This window comes from Petromyzon marinus, assembly GCF_048934315.1.
Source record: "Petromyzon marinus isolate PM22_M1 ecotype Great Lakes invasive population chromosome 78 unlocalized genomic scaffold, UKy_Petmar_22M1.pri1.0 chr78_unloc.1, whole genome shotgun sequence".
NCBI lineage: Eukaryota > Metazoa > Chordata > Hyperoartia > Petromyzontiformes > Petromyzontidae > Petromyzon > Petromyzon marinus.
Genome location: NW_027422625.1, coordinates 3,714,425 through 3,738,574, shown reverse-complemented (window position 1 = coordinate 3,738,574; position 24,150 = coordinate 3,714,425). Strand labels below are relative to the sequence as shown.

Genomic DNA, 24,150 nt, shown 5'->3' with positions numbered 1-24,150 from the left:
ACTACCACCACTAGTAGTAGTGATAGTGATGGTAGTAGTGATACTACTACCACCACTGCTAGTAGTGATAGTGGTGGTAGTAGTGATACTACTACCACCACTGCTAGTAGTGATAGTAGTAGTGATAGTGATGGTAGTAGTGATAATACTACCACCACTACTAGTAGTGGTGGTAGTAGTAGTGATAGTAGTAGTAGTGATAGTAGTAGTGATAGTGATGGTAGTAGTGATACTACTACCATCACTACTAGTAGTGATACTATCACTACTAGTACTATCACTACTAGTGGTATTAGTGATAGTACTATCACTACTACCACTAGTAGTAGTGATAGTAGTAGTGATAGTGATAGTAGTAGTGATAGTGATACTACTATCACTACTACTATCACTATCACCACTACTACTATCACTACTACTACTAGTAGTATCACTATCACTACCACCACTACTAGTAGTATCACTACTACTACTAGTAGTATCACTACTACTATCACTACCACCACTGCTAGTAGTGATATCCTTTTGCCCGATGTGTGCGTCGTGAACCTTGATGGGCTGTCCTCAGCGCCACGAGCTCCAGCGTTGGGACGCTGCCCCCGTGAGCGACGCCGATGATGACGGCCGAGCCAGCCTGCAGCGGCCGCCCGTTCAGGGTCCACGCGGCACTCCTCAGCGGCGGGAAGGGCCCCGTCACCTGCATGGAGAACCTCAGCCGCAGGCCCTCCACCAGATCGACGCAGGGACCCTCCACTCCTCCCTCACGTTGGCAGGTCTGCAGCAGGTCCGGCACTGGGGGAACCAACACAATGCCCCGCTTAGGTGAGTGGGTGGTTAGGTGAGCGGGTGGTTAGGTGAGCGGGTGGTTAGGTGAGTGGGTGGTTAGGTGAGCGGGTGGTTAGGTGAGTGGGTGGTTAGGTGAGTGGGTTGTTAGGTGAGCGGGTGGTTAGGTGAGCGGGTGGTTAGGTGAGTGGGTGGTTAGGTGAGCGGGTGGTTAGGTGAGTGGGTGGTTAGGTGAGTGGGTGGTTAGGTGAGCGGGTGGTTAGGTGAGTGGGTGGTTAGGTGAGCGGGTGGTTAGGTGAGCGGGTGGTTAGGTGAGTGGGTTGTTAGGTGAGTGGGTTGTTAGGTGAGCGGGTGGTTAGGTGAGCGGGTGGTTAGGTGAGTGGGTGGTTAGGTGAGTGGGTGGTTAGGTGAGTGGGTGGTTAGGTGAGCGGGTGGTTAGGTGAGCGGGTGGTTAGGTGAGTGGGTGGTTAGGTGAGCGGGTGGTTAGGTGAGTGGGTGGTTAGGTGAGCGCGTGGTTAGGTGAGTGGGTGGTTAGGTGAGTGGGTGGTTAGGTGAGTGGGTGGTTAGGTGAGTGGGTGGTTAGGTGAGTGGGTGGTTAGGTGAGTGGGTGTGTGGGGAGTGGGTGGTTAGGTGAGCGCGTGGTTAGGTGAGTGGGTGGTTAGGTGAGTGGGTGGTTAGGTGAGTGGGTGGTTAGGTGAGTGGGTGGTTAGGTGAGTGGGTGGTTAGGTGAGTGGGTGGTTAGGTGAGTGGGTGGTTAGGTGAGCGGGTGGTTAGGTGAGTGGGTGGTTAGGTGAGTGGGTTGTTAGGTGAGTGGGTTGTTAGGTGAGTGGGTGGTTAGGTGAGTGGGTGGTTAGGTGAGTGTGTGTGTGGAGAGTGGTTAGGTGAGTGGGTGGTTAGGTGAGTGGGTGGTTAGGTGAGTGGGTTGTTAGGTGAGTGTGTGTGTGTAGGGGGTGGGTGGTTAGGTGAGTGTGTGTGTGTAGGGGGTGGGTGGTTAGGTGAGTGTGTGGTTAGGTGAGTAAGTGATTGAGTGAGTGTGTGTGTGGGGAGTGGGTAGGTGAGTGGGTGGTTAGGTGAGTGAGTGATTGAGTGAGTGTGTGGTTAGCTGAGTGTGTGTGTGGGGAGTGAGTGGTTAGGTGAGTGTGTGGTTAGCTGAGTGTGTGTGTGGGGAGTGGTTAGGTGAGTGGGTGGTTAGGTGAGTGGGTGATTAGGTGAGTGGGTGATTAGGTGAGTGTGTGGTTAGCTGAGTGTGTGTGTAGGGGGTGGGTGGTTAGGTGAGTGTGTGGTTAGCTGAGTGTGTGTGTGGGGAGTGGTTAGGTGAGTGGGTGGTTAGGTGAGTGATTGAGTGAGTGTGTGTGTGGGGAGTGAGTGATTGAGTGAGTGTGTGGTTAGCTGAGTGTGTGTGTGGGGAGAGGGTGGTTAGGTGAGTGAGTGATTGAGTGAGTGTGTGGTTAGCTGAGTGTGTGTGTGGGGAGTGAGTGACTGAGTGTGTGTGTGTGGGGAGTGTGTGGTTAGCTGAGTGTGTGTGTAGGGGGTGGGTGGTTAGGTGAGTGGGTGGTTAGGTGAGTGTGTGGTTAGCTGAGTGTGTGTGTGGGGAGTGGTTAGGTGAGTGAGTGATTGAGTGAGTGTGTGGTTAGCTGAGTGTGTGTGTGGGGAGTGGTTAGGTGAGTGTGTGGTTAGCTGAGTGTGTGTGTGGGGAGTGGGTGGTTAGGTGAGTGTGTGGTTAGCTGAGTGTGTGTGTAGGGGGTGGGTGGTTAGGTGAGTGTGTGGTTAGCTGAGTGTGTGTGTGGGGAGTGAGTGGTTAGGTGAGTGTGTGGTTAGCTGAGTGTGTGTGTGGGGAGTGGTTAGGTGAGTGTGTGTGGGGAGTGGGTGGTTAGGTGAGTGTGTGGTTAGCTGAGTGTGTGTGTGGGGAGTGGTTAGGTGAGTGTGTGGTTAGCTGAGTGTGTGTGTAGGGGGTGGGTGGTTAGGTGAGTGGGTGGTTAGCTGAGTGTGTGTGTGGGGAGTGGGTGGTTAGGTGAGTGGGTGGTTAGCTGAGTGTGTGTGTAGGGGGTGGGTGGTTAGGTGAGTGGGTGGTTAGCTGAGTGTGTGTGTGGGGAGTGAGTGGTTAGGTGAGTGTGTGGTTAGCTGAGTGTGTGTGTGGGGAGTGGTTAGGTGAGTGGGTGGTTAGGTGAGTGGGTTGTTAGGTGAGTGGGTGATTAGGTGAGTGGGTGATTAGGTGAGTGTGTGGTTAGCTGAGTGTGTGTGTAGGGGGTGGGTGGTTAGGTGAGTGGGTGGTTAGCTGAGTGTGTGTGTGGGGAGTGGGTGGTTAGGTGAGTGGGTGGTTAGCTGAGTGAGTGATTGAGTGAGTTTGTGGTTAGCTGAGTGTGTGTGTGGGGAGAGGGTGGTTAGGTGAGTGTGTGGTTAGCTGAGTGTGTGTGTGGGGAGTGGGTGGTTAGGTGAGTGAGTGATTGAGTGAGTGTGTGGTTAGCTGAGTGTGTGTGTGGGGAGTGGGTGGTTAGGTGAGTGGGTGGTTAGGTGAGTGAGTGTGTGGGGAGTGGTTAGGTGAGTGTGTGGTTAGCTGAGTGTGTGTGTGGGGAGTGGTTAGGTAAGTGGGTGGTTAGGTGAGTGGGTGGTTAGGTGAGTGGGTGGTTAGGTGAGTGGGTGGTTAGGTGAGTGTGTGTGTGGGGAGTGGGTGGTTAGGTGAGTGGGTGGTTAGGTGAGTGGGTGTGTGGGGAGTGGGTGGTTAGGTGAGTGGGTGGTTAGGTGAGTGTGTGTGTGGAGAGTGGTTAGGTGAGTGGGTGGTTAGGTGAGTGAGTGATTGAGTGAGTGTGTGTGTGGGGAGTGGGTAGGTGAGTGGGTGGTTAGGTGAGTGAGTGATTAGGTGAGTGTGTGGTTAGCTGAGTGTGTGTGTAGGGGGTGGGTGGTTAGGTGAGTGTGTGGTTAGCTGAGTGTGTGTGTGTGGGGAGTGGTTAGGTGAGTGTGTGGTTAGCTGAGTGTGTGTGTGGGGAGTGGGTGGTTAGGTGAGTGGGTGGTTAGCTGAGTGAGTGTGTGGGGAGTGGTTAGGTGAGTGGGTGGTTAGGTGAGTGAGTGATTGAGTGAGTTTGTGGTTAGCTGAGTGTGTGTGTGGGGAGTGAGTGACTGAGTGAGTGTGTGGTTAGCTGAGTGTGTGTGTGGGGAGTGGTTAGGTGAGTGGGTGGTTAGGTGAATGATTGAGTGAGTGTGTGTGTGGGGAGTGAGTGATTGAGTGAGTGTGTGGTTAGCTGAGTGAGTGATTGAGTGAGTGTGTGGTTAGCTGAGTGTGTGTGTGGGGAGAGGGTGGTTAGGTGAGTGAGTGATTGAGTGAGTGTGTGGTTAGCTGAGTGTGTGTGTGGGGAGTGAGTGACTGAGTGAGTGTGTGTGTGGGGAGTGGGTGGTTAGGTGAGTGTGTGGTTAGCTGAGTGTGTGTGTAGGGGGTGGGTGGTTAGGTGAGTGGGTGGTTAGGTGAGTGTGTGGTTAGCTGAGTGTGTGTGTGGGGAGTGGTTAGGTGAGTGAGTGATTGAGTGAGTGTGTGGTTAGCTGAGTGTGTGTGTGGGGAGTGGTTAGGTGAGTGGGTGGTTAGCTGAGTGTGTGTGTGGGGAGTGGGTGGTTAGGTGAGTGTGTGGTTAGCTGAGTGTGTGTGTAGGGGGTGGGTGGTTAGGTGAGTGTGTGGTTAGCTGAGTGTGTGTGTAGGGGAGTGGGTGGTTAGGTGAGTGGGTGGTTAGCTGAGTGAGTGTGTGGGGAGTGGGTGGTTAGGTGAGTGGGTGGTTAGCTGAGTGAGTGTGTGGGGAGTGGGTGGTTAGGTGAGTGAGTGATTGAGTGTGTGTGTGGGGAGTGAGTGGTTAGGTGAGTGATTGAGTGAGTGTGTGTGTGGGGAGTGAGTGGTTAGGTGAGTGTGTGGTTAGCTGAGTGAGTGTGTGGGGAGTGGGTGGTTAGGTGAGTGATTGAGTGAGTGTGTGTGTGGGGAGTGAGTGGTTAGGTGAGTGTGTGGTTAGCTGAGTGTGTGTGTGGGGAGTGGGTGGTTAGGTGAGTGTGTGGTTAGCTGAGTGTGTGTGTGGGGAGTGGTTAGGTGAGTGTGTGGTTAGCTGAGTGTGTGTGTGGGGAGTGGGTGGTTAGGTGAGTGGGTGGTTAGGTGAGTGTGTGTGTGGGGAGTGGTTAGGTGAGTGGGTGGTTAGGTGAGTGTGTGGTTAGCTGAGTGTGTGTGTAGGGGGTGGGTGGTTAGGTGAGTGTGTGGTTAGCTGAGTGTGTGTGTAGGGGGTGGGTGGTTAGGTGAGTGTGTGGTTAGCTGAGTGAGTGTGTGGGGAGTGGGTGGTTAGGTGAGTGATTGAGTGAGTGTGTGTGTGGGGAGTGAGTGGTTAGGTGAGTGTGTGGTTAGCTGAGTGTGTGTGTGGGGAGTGGGTGGTTAGGTGAGTGGGTGGTTAGGTGAGTGTGTGGTTAGCTGAGTGTGTGTGTGGGGAGTGGTTAGGTGAGTGGGTGGTTAGCTGAGTGTGTGTGTGGGGAGTGGGTGGTTAGGTGAGTGTGTGGTTAGCTGAGTGTGTGTGTGGGGAGTGGGTGGTTAGGTGAGTGTGTGTGTGGGGAGTGGTTAGGTGAGTGGGTGGTTAGCTGAGTGTGTGTGTGGGGAGTGGGTGGTTAGGTGAGTGTGTGGTTAGCTGAGTGTGTGTGTGGGGAGTGGGTGGTTAGGTGAGTGTGTGGTTAGCTGAGTGTGTGTGTGGGGAGTGGTTAGGTGAGTGGGTGGTTAGGTGAGTGGGTTGTTAGGTGAGTGGGTGATTAGGTGAGTGGGTGATTAGGTGAGTGTGTGGTTAGCTGAGTGTGTGTGTAGGGGGTGGGTGGTTAGGTGAGTGAGTGGTTAGCTGAGTGTGTGTGTGGGGAGTGGGTGGTTAGGTGAGTGGGTGGTTAGCTGAGTGAGTGTGTGGGGAGTGGGTGGTTAGGTGAGTGATTGAGTGAGTGTGTGTGTGGGGAGTTAGTGGTTAGGTGAGTGATTGAGTGAGTGTGTGTGTGGGGAGTGAGTGGTTAGGTGAGTGGGTGGTTAGCTGAGTGTGTGTGTGGGGAGTGGTTAGGTAAGTGGGTGGTTAGGTGAGTGAGTGATTGAGTGAGTGGTTAGCTGAGTGGGTGGTTAGGTGAGTGGGTGGTTAGCTGAGTGAGTGTGTGGGGAGTGGGTGGTTAGGTGAGTGATTGAGTGAGTGTGTGTGTGGGGAGTGAGTGGTTAGGTGAGTGTGTGGTTAGCTGAGTGTGTGTGTGGGGAGTGGGTGGTTAGGTGAGTGTGTGGTTAGCTGAGTGTGTGTGTGGGGAGTGGGTGGTTAGGTGAGTGTGTGGTTAGCTGAGTGTGTGTGTGGGGAGTGGTTAGGTGAGTGGGTGGTTAGGTGAGTGTGTGATTGAGTGAGTGTGTGGTTAGCTGAGTGTGTGCGTGGGGAGTGGGTGGTTAGGTGAGCGGGTGGTTAGGTGAGTGTGTGGTTAGCTGAGTGTGTGTGTGGGGAGTGGGTGGTTAGGTGAGTGAGTGATTGAGTGAGTGTGTGGTTAGCTGAGTGTGTGTGTGGGGAGTGAGTGGTTAGGTGAGTGTGTGGTTAGCTGAGTGTGTGTGTGGGGAGTGGTTAGGTGAGTGGGTGGTTAGGTGAGTGGGTTGTTAGGTGAGTGGGTGATTAGGTGAGTGGGTGATTAGGTGAGTGTGTGGTTAGCTGAGTGTGTGTGTAGGGGGTGGGTGGTTAGGTGAGTGTGTGGTTAGCTGAGTGTGTGTGTGGGGAGTGGATGGTTAGGTGAGTGATTGAGTGAGTGTGTGTGTGGGGAGTGAGTGGTTAGGTGAGTGATTGAGTGAGTGTGTGTGTGGGGAGTGAGTGGTTAGGTGAGTGTGTGGTTAGCTGAGTGTGTGTGTGGGGAGTGGTTAGGTGAGTGTGTGGTTAGCTGAGTGTGTGTGTGTGGGGAGTGGTTAGGTGAGTGTGTGGTTAGCTGAGTTAGTGATTGAGTGAGTGTGTGTGTGGGGAGTGAGTGATTGAGTGAGTTTGTGGTTAGCTGAGTGTGTGTGTGGGGAGTGGGTGGTCAGGTGAGTGTGTGGTTAGCTGAGTGTGTGTGTGGGGAGTGGTTAGGTGAGTGGGTGGTTAGGTGAGTGATTGAGTGAGTGTGTGTGTGGGGAGTGAGTGATTGAGTGAGTGTGTGGTTAGCTGAGTGAGTGATTGAGTGAGTGTGTGGTTAGCTGAGTGTGTGTGTGGGGAGTGGGTGGTTAGGTGAGTGAGTGATTGAGTGAGTGTGTGGTTAGCTGAGTGTGTGTGTGGGGAGTGAGTGACTGAGTGAGTGTGTGTGTGGGGAGTGGGTGGTTAGGTGAGTGTGTGGTTAGCTGAGTGTGTGTGTAGGGGGTGGGTGGTTAGGTGAGTGGGTGGTTAGGTGAGTGTGTGGTTAGCTGAGTGTGTGTGTGGGGAGTGGTTAGGTGAGTGGGTGGTTAGCTGAGTGTGTGTGTGGGGAGTGGGTGGTTAGGTGAGTGTGTGGTTAGCTGAGTGTGTGTGTGGGGAGTGGGTGGTTAGGTGAGTGTGTGGTTAGCTGAGTGTGTGTGTGGGGAGTGGTTAGGTGAGTGAGTGATTGAGTGAGTGTGTGGTTAGCTGAGTGTGTGTGTGGGGAGTGAGTGACTGAGTGAGTGTGTGTGTGGGGAGTGGTAGTGTAGCGGTTAGCGCTACGCTGCGCTACGAACCTGGCCAACACCGTCAGTGACGATTATCTGAACTGGCCCGGGGACTCCGCTGGGACTACTCAGCCGCAAATGAGTACCTGGTGCGGTGTGTAGTAAACATCGCCACTGGGGAGACAAAGGCGGCCGGGCGTGGTGTTGGCCACCCACCCCCTCGTGTGCCGTGCCGGCCTTCATAGGTGCTCGCTAACAGCACTTGCCCCTACAGCCTGCTAGAGGCTACCCGGTGCACCCTCTCTCTGCGTGGCCAAGTAAAGAGATTCACTCAACACATCCCTTCCGACATAGCTCCATACGGGGCCAACTGATGGTGGGTCTCACGAGGCGATACTCACGAGGGGGTGTCAGTGTGGTGGTCCTTGTTGTGGGTACGGTGGTAGTCGTTGTTGTAGGTACGGTGGTAGTCGTTGTTGTAGGTACGGTGGTAGTCGTTGTTGTAGTAGTAGTAGCCACGCCAGGAGGTATGGTAGTTGTAGAATTAGTAGGTGTGGCAGTAGAAGTAGTAGTAGCCACAAAATAAGGTATGGTAGTTGTAGGATTAGTAGGTGTGGCGGTAGAATCATCAGTAGACTCGAAATAAGGTATGGTAGTTGTAGTAGCAGGTGTGGTGGTAGACGTAGTAGTAGCTACGCCAGGAGGTATGGTAGTCGTAGGATTAGTAGGTGTGGTGGTATAATCAGCAGTAGACGCGCCAGGAGGTATGATAGTTGTAGGATTAGTAGGTGTGGTGGTAGAATCATCAGTAGACTCGAAATAAGGTATGGTAGTTGTAGTAGGTGTGGCAGTAGAAGTAGTAGTAGCCACAAAATAAGGTATGGTAGTTGTAGTAGGTGTGGCAGTAGAAGTAGTAGTAGCCACAAAATAAGGTATGGTAGTTGTAGTAGCAGGTGTGGTGGTAGAAGTAGTAGTAGTAGCTACGCCAGGAGGTATGGTAGTCGTAGGATTAGTAGGTGTGGTGGTATAATTAGCAGTAGACGCGCCAGGAGGTATGATAGTTGTAGAATTAGCAGGTGTAGCAGTAGAAGCAGTAGTAGACACAAAATAAGGAATGGTAGGTGTAGTAGAAGGTGTGGTGGTAGAAGTAGTAGGTATGATGGTATAGCCAGTGGTAGGCGTGGTACTGCCCCTCCCCGCGCTCGTACTTATTGTAGTGGTCTCAGAAAGAGTACTGACACCAGGCGAAACGGTAGAGCTCATTCCGATACTTGCATAATCGGTGGTACCTTCTGGCCAAGCACTCTCGCTGGCAAAGCTCGTTAGAGTGGACCCGGACCGACTGCTCTCTGTAAAGATAGCGGAGGTACCGCAGATAGACAGTCCGTGTGGTAGTCGTGAGTACTAGTACCACTCGTGCTAGTACCACTACAGTCAGTCACCAGTGTAGTGAGTGAGTCAAGTACTTACCACCCTGGTACTGGTACTAGTACCACTACATAATTCACTACTCTGGTACTGGTACTAGTACCACTACATAATTCACTACAGTCAGTCACCAGTGTAGTGAGTGAGTGAGTCCAGTACTCACTACTCTGGTACTGGTACTAGTAACACTGCATAATTCACTACTCTGGTACTGGTACTAGTACCACTACATAATTCACTACAGTCAGTCACCAGTGTAGTTAGTGAGTGCGGTACTTACCACTCTGGTACTGGTACTAGTAACACTACATAATTCACTACTCTTATACTGGTACTAGTACCACTACATAATTCACTACAGTCAGTCACCAGTGTAGTTAGTGAGTGCGGTACTTACCACCCTGGTACTGGTACTAGTACCACTACATAATTCACTACTCTGGTACTGGTACTAGTACCACTACATAATTCACTACAGTCACCAGTGTAGTGAGTGAGTGAGTTCAGGACTCACTACTCTGGTACTGGTACTAGTACCACTACATAATTCACTACAGTCAGTCACCAGTGTAGTGAGTGAGTCCAGTACTCACCACTCTGGTACTGGTACTAGTACCACTACATAATTCACTACTCTGGTACTGGTACTAGTACCACTACATAATTCACTACTCTGGTACTGGTACTAGTACCACTACATAATTCACTACTCTGGTACTGGTACTAGTACCACTACATAATTCACTACTCTGGTACTGGTACTAGTACCACTACATAATTCACTACAGTCAGTCACCAGTGTAGTGAGTGAGTCCAGTACTCACCACTCTGGTACTGGTACTAGTACCACTACATAATTCACTACTCTGGTACTGGTACTAGTACCACTACATAATTCACTACAGTCACCAGTGTAGTGAGTGAGTCCAGTACTCACTACTCTGGTACTGGTACTAGTACCACTACATAATTCACTACTCTGGTACTGGTACTAGTACCACTACATAATTCACTACTCTGGTACTGTTGCTAGTACCACTACATAATTCACTACTCTGGTACTGGTACTAGTACCACTACATAATTCACTACAGTCAGTCACCAGTGTAGTGAGTGAGTCCAGTACTCACCACTCTGGTACTAGTACCACTACATAATTCACTACAGTCACCAGAGTAGTGAGTGAGTCCAGTACTCACCACTCTGGTACTGGTACTAGTACCACTACATAATTCACTACTCTGGCACTGGTACTAGTACCACTACATAATTCACTACAGTCAGTCACCAGTGTAGTGAGTGAGTGAGTCCAGTACTCACTACTCTGGTACTGGTACTAGTACCACTACATAATTCACAACAGTCACCAGTGGGAGCGAGTGAGTGAGTTCAGGACTCACCGTAGACTGGTAGCGTGAGTACCTCTGGTGCCGTGGTGGCTATGAGGCATGGGTTCCACCCCGGGCCCTAATGATGCCTGCATTTGGCAATGTCTTAAATACTTCGCCTGTTGTGTAAGAGGCACGTGGGTTCCATCCCTGGACGCTCACTTTCCGGCCTGTATACCAGGCGAGGTAGTTAACATCTCGTCAAATACAGGTATTGTCAGGGTCCGGGATGGAACCCACGACCTCCTGTATACCAGGCGAGGTAGTTAACATCTCGTCAAATACAGGTATTGACAGGGTCTGGGATGGAACCCACGCCCTCCTGTATACCAGGCGAGGTAGTTAACATCTCGTCAAATACAGGTATTGACAGGGTCTGGGATGGAACCCACGACCTCCTGTATACCAGGCGAGGTAGTTAACATCTCGTCAAATGCAGGTATTGACAGGGTCTGGGATGGAACCCACGACCTCCTGTATACCAGGCGAGGTAGTTAACATCTCGTCAAATGCAGGTGTTGTCATGGTCCGGGATGGAACCCACGACCTCCTGTATACCAGGCGAGGTAGTTAACATCTCGTCAAATACAGGTATTGACAGGGTCTGGGATGGAACCCACGACCTCCTGTATACCAGGCGAGGTAGTTAACATCTCGTCAAATACAGGTATTGACAGGGTCTGGGATGGAACCCACGACCTCCTGTATACCAGGCGAGGTAGTTAACATCTCGTCAAATGCAGGTATTGTCATGGTCCAGGATGGAACCCACGACCTCCTGTATACCAGGCGAGGTAGTTAACATCTCGTCAAATACAGGTATTGACAGGGTCTGGGATGGAACCCACGACCTCCTGTATACCAGGCGAGGTAGTTAACATCTCGTCAAATACAGGTATTGACAGGGTCTGGGATGGAACCCACGACCTCCTGTATACCAGGCGAGGTAGTTAACATCTCGTCAAATGCAGGTATTGACAGGGTCTGGGATGGAACCCACGACCTCCTGTATACCAGGCGAGGTAGTTAACATCTCGTCAAATACAGGTATTGACAGGGTTGGGATGGAACCCACGACCTCCTGTATACCAGGCGAGGTAGTTAACATCTCGTCAAATGCAGGTATTGTCATGGTCCGGGATGGAACCCACGACCTCCTGTATACCAGGCGAGGTAGTTAACATTTCGTCAAATACAGGTATTGACAGGGTCTGGGATGGAACCCACGACCTCCTGTCCACCAGGCGAGGTATTGACAGGGTCCGGGATGGAACCCACGACCTCCTGTCCACCAGGCAAGGTATTGACAGGGTCCGGGATGGAACCCACGACCTCCTGTCCACCGGGCGAGGTATTGACAGGGTCCGGGATAGAACCCACGACCTCCTGTCCACCGGGCGAGGTAGTCAACATCTCTCAGCCACCGCCAGCTTACCTGGAACGGTGTCCGTCACAGCCGACTGTCGGGATGTTGAAATGATCCCGTGAGTTGATGTCCAGTGCTGGTCCGATGTCGAGTGGGAACCCGTTGCCGACGTTTCGGTTGACGGCGACTGTTGATTGGTGGTGAGGAGGTTGCATAGACTCACTGCTACCATCTGGAGGGGTGGGTGGGTTAGGTGGGTGGGTGGGTTAGGTGGGTGGGTTAGGTGGGTTAGGTGGGTGGGTTAGGTGGGTGGGTGGGTTAGGTGGGTGGGTTAGGTGGGTGGGTTAGGTGGGTGGGTTAGGTGGGTTAGGTGGGTGGGTGGGTGGGTTAGGTGGGTGGGTTAGGTGGGTGGGTTAGGTGGGTAAGGTGGGTGGGTTAGGTGGGTGGGTAAGGTGGGTGGGTAAGGTGAGTTTGTTAGGTGAGTTTGTTAGGTGGGTGGGTTAGGTGGGTGGGTTAGGTGGGTGGGTTAGGTGAGTTTGTTAGGTGGGTGGGTTAGGTGGGTGGGTGGGTTAGGTGAGTTTGTTAGGTGGGTGGGTTAGGTGGGTGGGTGGGTTAGGTGGGTGGGTTAGGTAGGTGGGTTAGGTGGATGGTGGGTGGGTTAGGTGGATGGGTTAGGTGAGTTTGTTAGGTGGGTGGGTTAGGTGGGTGGGTTAGGTGGGTGGGTGGAACGGTAGGTGGGTGTGTGTGTGAGTGAATGGGTGGGTGAGTGGGTGGGTGTGTGAGTGAGTGGGTGGGTGAGTGAGTGAGTGGATGTGTGAGTGAGTGGGTGGGTGAGTGGGTGGGTGTGTGGGTGAGTGGGTGGGTGTGTGTGTGTGTGTGAGTGAGTGGGTGGGTGGGTGAGTGGGTAGGTGTGTGAGTGAGTGAGTGAGTGGGTGAGTGGGTGGGTTTGTGGGTGAGTGGGTGGGTGTGTGTGTGATTGGGTGAGTGGGTGGGTGGGTGAGTGGGTAGATGTGTGAGTGAGTGGGTGAGTGGGTGGGTTTGTGAGTGAGAGGGTGGGTGTTTGAGTGAGTGGGTGGGTGAGTGGGTGGGTGTGTGAGTGAATGGGTGAGTGGGTGGGTGGGTGAGTGGGTAGGTGTGTGAGTGAGTGAGTGAGTGGGTGAGTGGGTGGGTTTGTGAGTGAGTGGGTGGGTGTTTGAGTGAGTGGGTGGGTGAGTGGGTGGGTGTGTGTGAATGAATGGATGGGTGAGTGGGTGGGTGTGTGAGTGAGTGGGTGTTTGAGTGAATGAGTGGAATTCAGGAGGCCCGGTGGACCGGCTCTAGCTCCAGTCACAATGAGGGGTGGACAGTCCTCCACAGGGTGTGGCTCTTTTCTGCATACAATAATGAAGGGGGCGTGAGAGCGTGGCGGTGAGGTGTGGGAAGCTGTAAGCCCCAGGCTACTTTGGGCTCGCCTTCCCATCAACCGGAGGCGAGGAGTGGTGGTCGTGGTTACTTATGCTCCCACCGAAGACGAACATCCGTGGAGGGATGCAGGCAAAGCCGATGAGTCAGATGCCTTCTATGCCCTCCTGTCACAGCTGCTGGCTAAAGTGGCCCCTCGGGATAGAGTCATCTTGTTGGGAGACTTCAATGCCCGAGTTGGTCATGATGCTGGCACCTGGTCTGGAGTGATTGGAGGGCATGGGCCAAATCAGCTCAATAACAACGGTAGGAGGCTGCTACATTTTTGTGCAGCCCATGGGCTTGTAATTACCAACACGCTGTTCCGGTATCGGCGCATCCACACAACATCATGGATCAATGCCGGGTCCAAGCAAGAACATCTGCTGGACTACATAGTGACGGACCAGCGGATGCGAGCCCATGTCCTTGACACCGGGACCTACCGTGGAGCTGATCTGCCCACTGACCATCGACTTGTCATCTGTTAGATGCGCCTGCCATTCTTCCACTCCTAGTGGTGGGTGTGCACCCAGGACCCCATTCAAACCCATAGTGGCCTGGTCTCAGCTAGTTGATGAAAGTTGCAAGCGAGAATTTCATCATCGCTTGCTGCTGGAGTTGGCATCGTCCCCCACTCCTCCTGATGTCGAGGGTAAATGGGCGAGGTTTAGGACTGTGGCTCATGCAGCTGCAATGGCTGCTTTGGGTACGCGGTCCAGACCTCCCCAGAGACCCTGGCTGGCAGAGGAGGTGTTCAGGATGGTTGAGAAAAAGCGACAGGCCCACTGTCATCAACTACAGAATCCCACGTCGGAGAATGAGGAGGCTTACCGCAGCCTTCGCTCGGAGGTTCGGAGAGCCGTGAGGCGCTGCAAGGATGGGTGGTGGTCGTGGGTTGCTGAGGAGATGGAGTCTGCCTCAGTGGCCCGTGATCACAAATCTCTATTTAACTCCATCAAAAAAGTAACCTGCAGCACCACACCTATCACCATCCACTGGGAAAAGAACGGTGATCTGATCTTTGACCTCCAGGAGCAGGTTTTCAGATTTTCTGAAGCATTTCTGTGAGGTCTTGGGATGAAGGGAAATCTCTCAGTCTGGAAAAGATCATGGGGCAACGTGGGGATGACGCTGCTGAGACTGCGGTGCCTCAAATATTGGAAGAAGTCACCCCCTGTGAGTGGCTGGCTGAGGTGCCATCTGTTGAGGAAGCACTGAGGGTGATCCAGAGTCTGAGACCAGGCGGGCAGAGATGATACCCCAAGCGAAATGCTGAGGGAGGGTGCCGTTTGTGCACAGACTGCCGTACATGACATCATAACAACAGTCTGGACCACTGGATGGGTTCCGCAGGATGGGAAGGATGTCCTGGTGGTCCCCCTCTTTAAGAAGGGGGACCGCACAGACTGTAACAACTACAGGGGCAGCTCACTCCTCAGTGTGCCGGGAAAGGTCCTGGCACGGATTATTCAGCATCGCCTTGCCAGGCACGCTGAGAAGAGGCTTGCGGAGCCCCAATGCGGTTTCAGGAAAGGGCGGTCCTGCACAGATGCCATATTCTCTGTCCGTCTGCTACAGCAGAGGTGTAGGGAATTCCAGCAAGACCTACATCTCTGCTTTATTGACCTGGTCAAGGCCTATGATACCATCAGTAAGCCTGGGTTCTGGGTTGTTCTTCGTGCTTTTGGAGTACCTGACCCTCTGCTCACGATCATTAAGGACCTTCATGATGGTGAGCGGGCCCGGGTAAAACTACGTGGCCGGGAGTCGGAGACATTCCCTGTTCACCTTGGGATGCGACAGGGATGTCCTCTGGCTCCCACATTATTTATTTGTCGACCACGTAGTTGGAGAAGCTTTCCATGGCTGTACCGGAGGAATTTTTTCCATCTGGTACAGATGCTATGTGAGGCTGATCGATGCCCAGGTGCGGTCATGGGATGGCTCCCTAATGTTCAACCACGTTATGTATGCCGATGATCTGCTAATTGCTGCTCACTCAGAGGAGGAGTTGGAGACGCTGCTGCTGAGACTGGAACTTGCCACCAAGAGGTGGGGCTTTACAATCAGCCCCACCAAAACTAAGAACCTGCCTGGGCATTTTGTACCATCAACGTGGAGCATCTTCGTCGGTTAGAAACATTTAGGCTAGCCTGCCTACGTTCCATCCTGGGTTTAACCAGGCTGGATTGTGTGAGGAGCTCACAAATCCTTGAAAGATCTAGACCCAATCCCATCGATGAGCTCCTCCGGTAGGCAAGGCTGCGTTGGCTGGGTCATGTAGCCCGCATGCCCAGCCACCGCATGCCCAGCCACCGCATGCCTAAATAGTTTGTGATCAGCCGCATCGAGGGGGCTAAACGGGCGTGGCACGGGCTAGAGAAGAGATGGAGTGATGTGGTACAGGAGGACGTGGAGCTGAGTGGACTTGCCGATGACTGGTACCAGCGGTGTCAAGATCGGCCTCTGTGGAGGAGGCTCGTGAAGGACGCTACTGGGCAGTTGGAGGCAGTCGCCCTCCAACAACAACGGAGGGCGGAGGAGCGACGCTCACAACAACGAGCGGAGCGCCGGGTGGCTAAAGCACAGCAGGTTGGCACAGTAGGGGGCACAGGTGGTGCATCAGCCAGTCATCTCAGTCAGTCGACCCGTGGCACCTGCTGGGTCTGCCCAGTGACCTCCTGCCAGCGGGCGTTTGACGCTTCACGTGGCCTTAACGTGCACCTAGCCTGGCACAAGCGTCGTTGTGACGAACGTTGTTGTTGTTGAGTGAGTGAGTGGGTCAGTGACTGAGTGGGCGAGTGAATGAGCGAGTGGCTGCGAGTGAGTGAATTGTTGGCACGGCAGTGACGGTAACCATGGCAACGACGGTAGTGAACTCACCAGAGCGAGGGGGACCAGCCCCCCGCGGAGTGCCGGCATGGAGCCCCCCTCCCCCACCCCCCACCAGACCTCGGGGTCTCAGGGGGTCCACTCAGGCCCCCCACAAACTCAACGGTAGCGCAGTGGCCGAGACCGCTGTGAGCCAATCAGCAGCAGCCGGAGACACCTTCACAAAGAGCTGGGGTAGGGGAGACGGCGAATGAGTGAACGATTGATTCAGCGAGTTAGTGAATTGACTCAGTGAACCATCGAGTGCATCAGTTAATGGGTGAATGAATGAGTGCATTGGTGAATGAATTATTCGGTGAGAGAGTGAGTGAATTATTCAGTGAGAGAGTGAGTGAATTATTCAGTGAGAGTGAATGAATACTTCAGTGAGAGAGTGAGTGAATTATTCAGTGAGAGAGTGAGTTAATTATTCAGTGAGAGAGTGAGTGAATTATTCAGTGAGCGAGTGAGTGAATTATTCAGTGAGAGAGTTAGTGAATTATTCAGTGAGAGAGTGACTGAATTATTCAGTGATAGAATGAGTGAATTACTCAGTGAGAGAGTGAGTGAATTATTCAGTGTGAGAGTGAGTGAATTATTCAGTGAGAGACTGAGTGAATTATTCAGTGAGTGAGTGAATTACTCAGTGAGAGAGTGAGTGAATTACTCAGTGAGAGAGTGAGTGAATTATTCAGTGAGAGAGTGAGTGAATTATTCAGTGAGAGAGTGAGTTAATTATTCAGTGAGAGAGTGAATGAATTATTCAGTGAGAGAGTGAGTGAATTATTCAGTGAGAGAGTGAGTGAATTATTCAGTGAGAGAGTGAGTGAATTATTCAGTGCAAGAGTGAGTGAATTACTCAGTGAGAGATTGAGTGAATTTTTCAGTGAGTGAGTGAATTATTCAGTGAGAGAGTGAGTGGATTATTCAGTGAGAGAGTGAGTGAATTATCCAGTGAGAGAGTGAGTGAATTATTCAGTGAGAGAGTGAGTGAATTATTCAGTGAGAGAGTGAGTGAATTATTCAGTGAGAGAGTGAGTGAATTATTCAGTGAGAGAGTGAGCGAATTATTCAGTGAGAGAGTGAGTGAATTATTCAGTGAGAGACTGAGTGAATTATGCAGTGAGAGAGTGAGTGAATTATTCAGTGTGAGAGTGAGTGAATTATTCAGTGAGAGACTGAGTGAATTATTCAGTGAGTGAGTGAATTACTCAGTGAGAGAGTGAGTGAATTACTCAGTGAGAGAGTGAGTGAATTATTCAGTGAGAGAGTGAGTGAATTATTCAGTGAGAGACTGAGTGAATTATTCAGTGAGTGAGTTATTCAGTGAGAGAGTGAGTGAATTATTCAGTGAGTGAGTGAATTATTCAGTGAGAGAGTGAGTGAATTATTCAGTGAGAGAGTGAATTACTCAGTGAGAGAGTGAGTGAATTATTCAGTGAGAGAGTGAGTGAATTACTCAGTGAGAGAGTGAGTGAATTATTCAGTGTGAGAGTGAGTGAATTATTCAGTGAGAGACTGAGTGAATTATTCAGTGAGTGAGTGAATTACTCAGTGAGAGAGTGAGTGAATTACTCAGTGAGAGAGTGAGTGAATTACTCAGTGAGAGAGTGAGTGAACTACTCAGTGAGAGAGTGAGTGAATTATTCAGTGAGAGAGTGAGTGAATTATTCAGTGAGTGAGTGAATTACTCAGTGAGAGAGTGAGTGAATTATTCAGTGAGAGAGTGAGTGAATTATTCAGTGAGAGAGTGAGTTAATTATTCAGTGAGAGAGTGAGTGAATTATTCAGTGAGAGAGTGAGTGAATTATTCAGTGCAAGAGTGAGTGAATTACTCAGTGAGAGATTGAGTTAATTATTCAGTGAGAGAGTGAATTATTCAGTGAGAGAGTGAGTGAATTATTCAGTGAGAGAGTGAGTGAATTATTCAGTGAGAGAGTGAGTGAATTATTCAGTGCAAGAGTGAGTGAATTACTCAGTGAGAGATTGAGTGAATTTTTCAGTGAGTGAGTGAATTATTCAGTGAGAGAGTGAGTGAATTATTCAGTGAGAGAGTGAGTGAATTATTCAGTGAGAGAGTGAGTGAATTATTCAGTGAGAGAGTGAGTGAATTATTCAGTGCAAGAGTGAGTGAATTATTCAGTGAGAGATTGAGTTAATTATTCAGTGAGAGAGTGAGTGAATTATTCAGTGAGAGAGTGAGTGAATTATTCAGTGCAAGAGTGAGTGAATTACTCAGTGAGAGATTGAGTTAATTATTCAGTGAGAGAGTGAATTATTCAGTGAGAGAGTGAGTGAATTATTCAGTGAGAGAGTGAGTGAATTATTCAGTGAGAGAGTGAGTGAATTATTCAGTGCAAGAGTGAGTGAATTACTCAGTGAGAGATTGAGTGAATTTTTCAGTGAGTGAGTGAATTATTCAGTGAGAGAGTGAGTGAATTATTCAGTGAGAGAGTGAGTGAATTACTCAGTGAGAGAGTGAGTGAATTATTCAGTGAGAGAGTGAGTGAATTATTCAGTGAGAGAGTCACTGAATTATTCAGTGAGAGAGTGAGTGAATTATTCAGTGAGAGAGTGAGTGAATTATTCAGTGAGAGAGTGAGTGAATTATTCAGTGAGAGAGTGAGTGAATTATTCAGTGAGAGAGTGAGTGAATTACTCAGTGAGAGAGTGAGTGAATTATTCAGTGAGAGAGTGAGTGAATTATTCAGTGAGAGACTGAGTGAATTATTCAGTGCAAGAGTGAGTGAATTACTCTGTGAGAGATTGAGTGAATTTTTCAGTGAGTGAGTGAATTATTCAGTGAGAGAGTGAGTGAATTATTCAGTGAGAGAGTGAGTGAATTATTCAGTGAGAGAGTGAGTGCATTACTCAGTGAGAGAGTGAGTGAATTATTCAGTGAGAGAGTGAGTGAATTATTCAGTGAGAGAGTGATTGAATTATTCAGTGAGAGAGTGAGTGAATTATTCGTGAGAGAGTCACTGAATTATTCAGTGAGAGAGTGAGTGAATTATTCAGTGAGAGAGTGAGTGAATTATTCAGTGAGAGAGTGAGTGAATTATTCAGTGAGAGAGTGAGTGAATTATTCAGTGCAAGAGAGTGAATTACTCAGTGAGAGATTGAGTGAATTTTTCAGTGAGTGAGTGAATTATTCAGTGAGAGAGTGAGTGAATTATTCAGTGAGAGAGTGAGTGAATTATTCAGTGAGAGAGTGAGTGAATTACTCAGTGAGAGTGAGTGAATTATTCAGTGAGAGCGTGAGTGAATTATTCAGTGAGAGAGTGATTGAATTATTCAGTGAGAGAGTGAGTGAATTATTCAGTGAGAGAGTGAGTGAATTATTCAGTGAGAGAGTGAGTGAATTATTCAGTGAGAGAGTGAGTGAATTATTCAGTGAGAGACTGAGTGAATTATTCAGTGAGTGAGTTATTCAGTGAGAGAGTGAGTGAATTATTCAGTGAGTGAGTGAGTGAATTATTCAGTGAGAGAGTGAGTTAATTATTCAGTGAGAGAGTGAATTACTCAGTGAGAGAGTGAGTGAATTATTCAGTGAGAGAGTGAGTGAATTACTCAGTGAGAGAGTGAGTGAATTATTCAGTGTGAGAGTGAGTGAATTATTCAGTGAGAGACTGAGTGAATTATTCAGTGAGTGAGTGAATTACTCAGTGAGAGAGTGAGTGAATTACTCAGTGAGAGAGTGAGTGAATTACTCAGTGAGAGAGTGAGTGAATTACTCAGTGAGAGAGTGAGTGAATTACTCAGTGAGAGAGTGAGTGAATTATTCAGTGAGAGAGTGAGTGAATAATTCAGTGAGAGAGTGAGTGAATTATTCAGTGAGAGAGTGAGTGAATTATTCAGTGAGTGAATGAATTACTCAGTGAGAGAGTGAGTGAATTATTCAGTGAGAGAGTGAGTGAATTATTCAGTAAGAGAGTGAGTGAATTATTCAGTGACAGAGTGAGTGAATTATTCAGTAAGAGAGTGAGTGAATTATTCACTGAGAGAGTGAGTGAATTATTCAGTGAGAGAGTGAGTGAATTATTCAGTGAGAGAGTGAGTGAATTATTCAGTGAGAGGGTGAGTGAATTCTTCAGTGAGAGAGTGAGTGAATTATTCAGTGAGAAAGTGACTGAATTATTCAGTGAAAGATTGAGTGAATTACCCAGTGAGAGAGTGAGTGAATTACTCAGTGAGAGAGTGAGTGAATGATTCAGTGAGAGAGTGAGTGAATTATTCAGTGAGAGACTGAGTGAATTATTCAGTGAGTGAGTTATTCAGTGAGAGAGTGAGTGAATTATTCAGTGAGTGAGTGAATTATTCAGTGAGTGAGTGAATTATTCAGTGAGAGAGTGAATTACTCAGTGAGAGAGTGAGTGAATTATTCAGTGAGAGAGTGAGTGAATTACTCAGTGAGAGAGTGAGTGAATTATTCAGTATGAGAGTGAGTGAATTATTCAGTGAGAGACTGAGTGAATTATTCAGTGAGTGAGTGTGTGAATTACTCAGTGAGAGAGTGAGTGAATTACTCAGTGAGAGAGTGAGTGAATTACTCAGTGAGAGAGTGAGTGAATTACTCAGTGAGAGAGTGAGTGAATTACTCAGTGAGAGAGTGAGTGAATTATTCAGTGAGAGAGTGAGTGAATTATTCAGTGAGTGAGTGAATTACTCAGTGAGAGAGTGAGTGAATTATTCAGTGAGAGAGTGAGTGAATTATTCAGTGATAGAATGAGTGAATTACTCAGTGAGAGAGTGAGTGAATTACTCAGTGAGAGAGTGAGTGAATTATTCAGTGAGAGAGTGATTGAATTATTCAGTGAGAGACTGAGTGAATTATTCAGTGAGTGAGTTATTCAGTGAGAGAGTGAGTGAATTATTCAGCGAGTGAGTGAGTGAATTACTCAGTGAGAGAGTGAGTGAATTATTCAGTGAGAGAGTGAATTACTCAGTGAGAGAGTGAGTGAATTACTCAGTGAGAGTGAGTGAATTATTCAGTGAGTGAGTGAATTACTCAGTGAGAGAGTGAGTGAAATATTCAGTGGGAGAGTGAATTACTCAGTGAGAGAGTGAGTGAATTACTCAGTGAGAGAGTGAGTGAATTACTCAGTGAGAGAGTGAATTACTCAGTGAGAAAGTGAGTGAATTACTCAGTGAGAGAGTGAGTGAATTACTCAGTGAGAGAGTGAGTGAATTACTCAGTGAGAGAGTGAGTGAATTATTCAGTGAGAGAGTGAGTGAATTATTCAGTGAGAGAGTGAGTGAATAATTCAGTGAGAGAGTGAGTGAATTATTCAGTGAGAGAGTGAGTGAATTATTCAGTGAGTGAATGAATTACTCAGTGAGAGAGTGAGTGAATTATTCAGTGAGAGAGTGAGTGAATTATTCAGTAAGAGAGTGAGTGAATTATTCAGTGACAGAGTGAGTGAATTATTCAGTGAGAGAGTGAGTGAATTATTCAGTGAGAGAGTGAGTGAATTATTCAGTGAGAGAGTGAGTGAATTATTCAGTGAGAGAGTGCGTGAATTATTCAGTGAGAGGGTGAGTGAATTGTTCAATGAGAGAGTGAGTGATTTATTCAGTGAGAGAGTGAGTTAATTATTCAGTGAGAGAGTGAGTGAATTACTCAGTGAGAGAGTGAGTGAATTATTCAGTGAGAGAGTGAGTGAATTCTTCAGTGAGAGAGTGAGTGAATTATTCAGTGAGAGAGTGACTGAATTATTCAGTGAAAGATTGAGTGAATTACCCAGTGAGAGAGTGAGTGAATTACTCAGTGAGAGAGTGAGTGAATGATTCAGTGAGAGAGTGAGTGAATTATTCAGTGAGAGAGTGAGTGAATAATTCAGTGAGAGAGTGAGTGAATTATTTAGTGAGAGAGTGAGTGAATTATTCAGTGAGAGAGTGAGTGAATTATTCAGTGAGAGAGTGAGTGAATTATTCAGTGAGAGAGTGAGTGAATTATTCAGTGAGAGAGTGAGTGAATTATTCAGTGAGAGACTGAGTGAATTATTCAGTGAGTGAGTTATTCAGTGAGAGAGTGAGTGAATTATTCAGTGAGTGAGTGAGTGAATTATTCAGTGAGAGAGTGAGTGAATTATTCAGTGAGAGAGTGAATTACTCAGTGAGAGAGTGAGTGAATTACTCAGTGAGAGAGTGAATTACTCAGTGAGAAAGTGAGTGAATTACTCAGTGAGAGAGTGAGTGAATTACTCAGTGAGAGAGTGAGTGAATTACTCAGTGAGAGAGTGAGTGAATTATTCAGTGAGAGAGTGAGTGAATTATTCAGTGAGAGAGTGAGTGAATAATTCAGTGAGAGAGTGAGTGAATTATTCAGTGAGAGAGTGAGTGAATTATTCAGTGAGTGAATGAATTACTCAGTGAGAGAGTGAGTGAATTATTCAGTGAGAGAGTGAGTGAATTATTCAGTAAGAGAGTGAGTGAATTATTCAGTGACAGAGTGAGTGAATTATTCAGTGAGAGAGTGAGTGAATTATTCAGTGAGAGAGTGAGTGAATTATTCAGTGAGACAGTGAGTGAATTATTCAGTGAGTGAGTGAATTACTCAGTGAGAGAGTGAGTGAATTATTCAGTGGGAGAGTGAATTACTCAGTAAGAGAGTGAGTGAATTACTCAGTGAGAGAGTGAGTGAATTACTCAGTGAGAGAGTGAATTACTCAGTGAGAAAGTGAGTGAATTACTCAGTGAGAGAGTGAGTTAATTACTCAGTGAGAGAGTGAGTGAATTACTCAGTGAGAGAGTGAGTGAATTATTCAGTGAGAGAGTGAGTGAATTATTCAGTGAGAGAGTGAGTGAATAATTCAGTGAGAGAGTGAGTGAATTATTCAGTGAGAGAGTGAGTGAATTATTCAGTGAGTGAATGAATTACTCAGTGAGAGAGTGAGTGAATTATTCAGTGAGAGATTGAGTGAATTATTCAGTAAGAGAGTGAGTGAATTATTCAGTGACAGAGTGAGTGAATTATTTAGTGAGAGAGTGAGTGAATTATTCAGTGAGAGAGTGAGTGAATTATTCAGTGAGAGAGTGAGTGAATTATTCAGTGAGAGAGTGAGTGAATTATTCAGTGAGAGGGTGAGTGAATTGTTCAATGAGAGAGTGAGTGATTTATTCAGTGAGAGAGTGAGTTAATTATTCAGTGAGAGAGTGAGTGAATTACTCAGTGAGAGAGTGAGTGAATTATTCAGTGAGAGAGTGAGTGAATTCTTCAGTGAGAGAGTGAGTGAATTATTCAGTGAGAGAGTGACTGAATTATTCAGTGAAAGATTGAGTGAATTACCCAGTGAGAGAGTGAGTGAATTACTCAGTGAGAGAGTGAGTGAATGATTCAGTGAGAGAGTGAGTGAATTATTCAGTGAGAGAGTGAGTGAATAATTCAGTGAGAGAGTGAGTGAATTATTTAGTGAGAGAGTGAGTGAATTATTCAGTGAGAGAGTGAGTGAATTATTCAGCGAGAGAGTGAGTGAATTATTCAGTGAGAGAGTGAGTGAATTATTCAGTGAGAGAGTGAGTGAATTATTCAGTGAGAGACTGAGTGAATTATTCAGTGAGTGAGTTATTCAGTGAGAGAGTGAGTGAATTATTCAGTGAGTGAGTGAGTGAATTATTCAGTGAGAGAGTGAGTGAATTATTCAGTGAGAGAGCGAATTACTCAGTGAGAGAGTGAGTGAATTACTCAGTGAGAGAGTGAATTACTCAGTGAGAAAGTGAGTGAATTACTCAGTGAGAGAGTGAGTGAATTACTCAGTGAGAGAGTGAGTGAATTACTCAGTGAGAGAGTGAGTGAATTATTCAGTGAGAGAGTGAGTGAATTATTCAGTGAGAGAGTGAGTGAATAATTCAGTGAGAGAGTGAGTGAATTATTCAGTGAGAGAGTGAGTGAATTATTCAGTGAGTGAATGAATTACTCAGTGAGAGAGTGAGTGAATTATTCAGTGAGAGAGTGAGTGAATTATTCAGTAAGAGAGTGAGTGAATTATTCAGTGACAGAGTGAGTGAATTATTCAGTGAGAGAGTGAGTGAATTATTCAGTGAGAGAGTGAGTGAATTATTCAGTGAGAGAGTGAGTGAATTATTCAGTGAGAGAGTGAGTGAATTATTCAGTGAGAGGGTGAGTGAATTGTTCAATGAGAGAGTGAGTGATTTATTCAGTGAGAGAGTGAGTTAATTATTCAGTGAGAGAGTGAGTGAATTACTCAGTGAGAGAGTGAGTGAATTATTCAGTGAGAGAGTGAGTGAATTCTTCAGTGAGAGAGTGAGTGAATTAT

The 24,150-nt window shown here is 48.2% G+C and overlaps 1 long non-coding RNA gene across 1 annotated transcript; it reads right to left on the bottom strand.

Moving 5' to 3' along the window:
* Window positions 1-413: 413 nt before the first annotated feature.
* On the bottom strand, window positions 414-16,198 carry LOC142908301 (uncharacterized). Its single transcript, XR_012931671.1, has 4 exons — window positions 15,887-16,198; window positions 11,630-11,792; window positions 7,780-8,727; window positions 414-792 (listed from the first exon to the last, which is right to left on the bottom strand). It is a non-coding gene; the product is annotated as an uncharacterized LOC142908301 (long non-coding RNA).
* Between the last annotated feature and the right edge of the window lie 7,952 nt (window positions 16,199-24,150).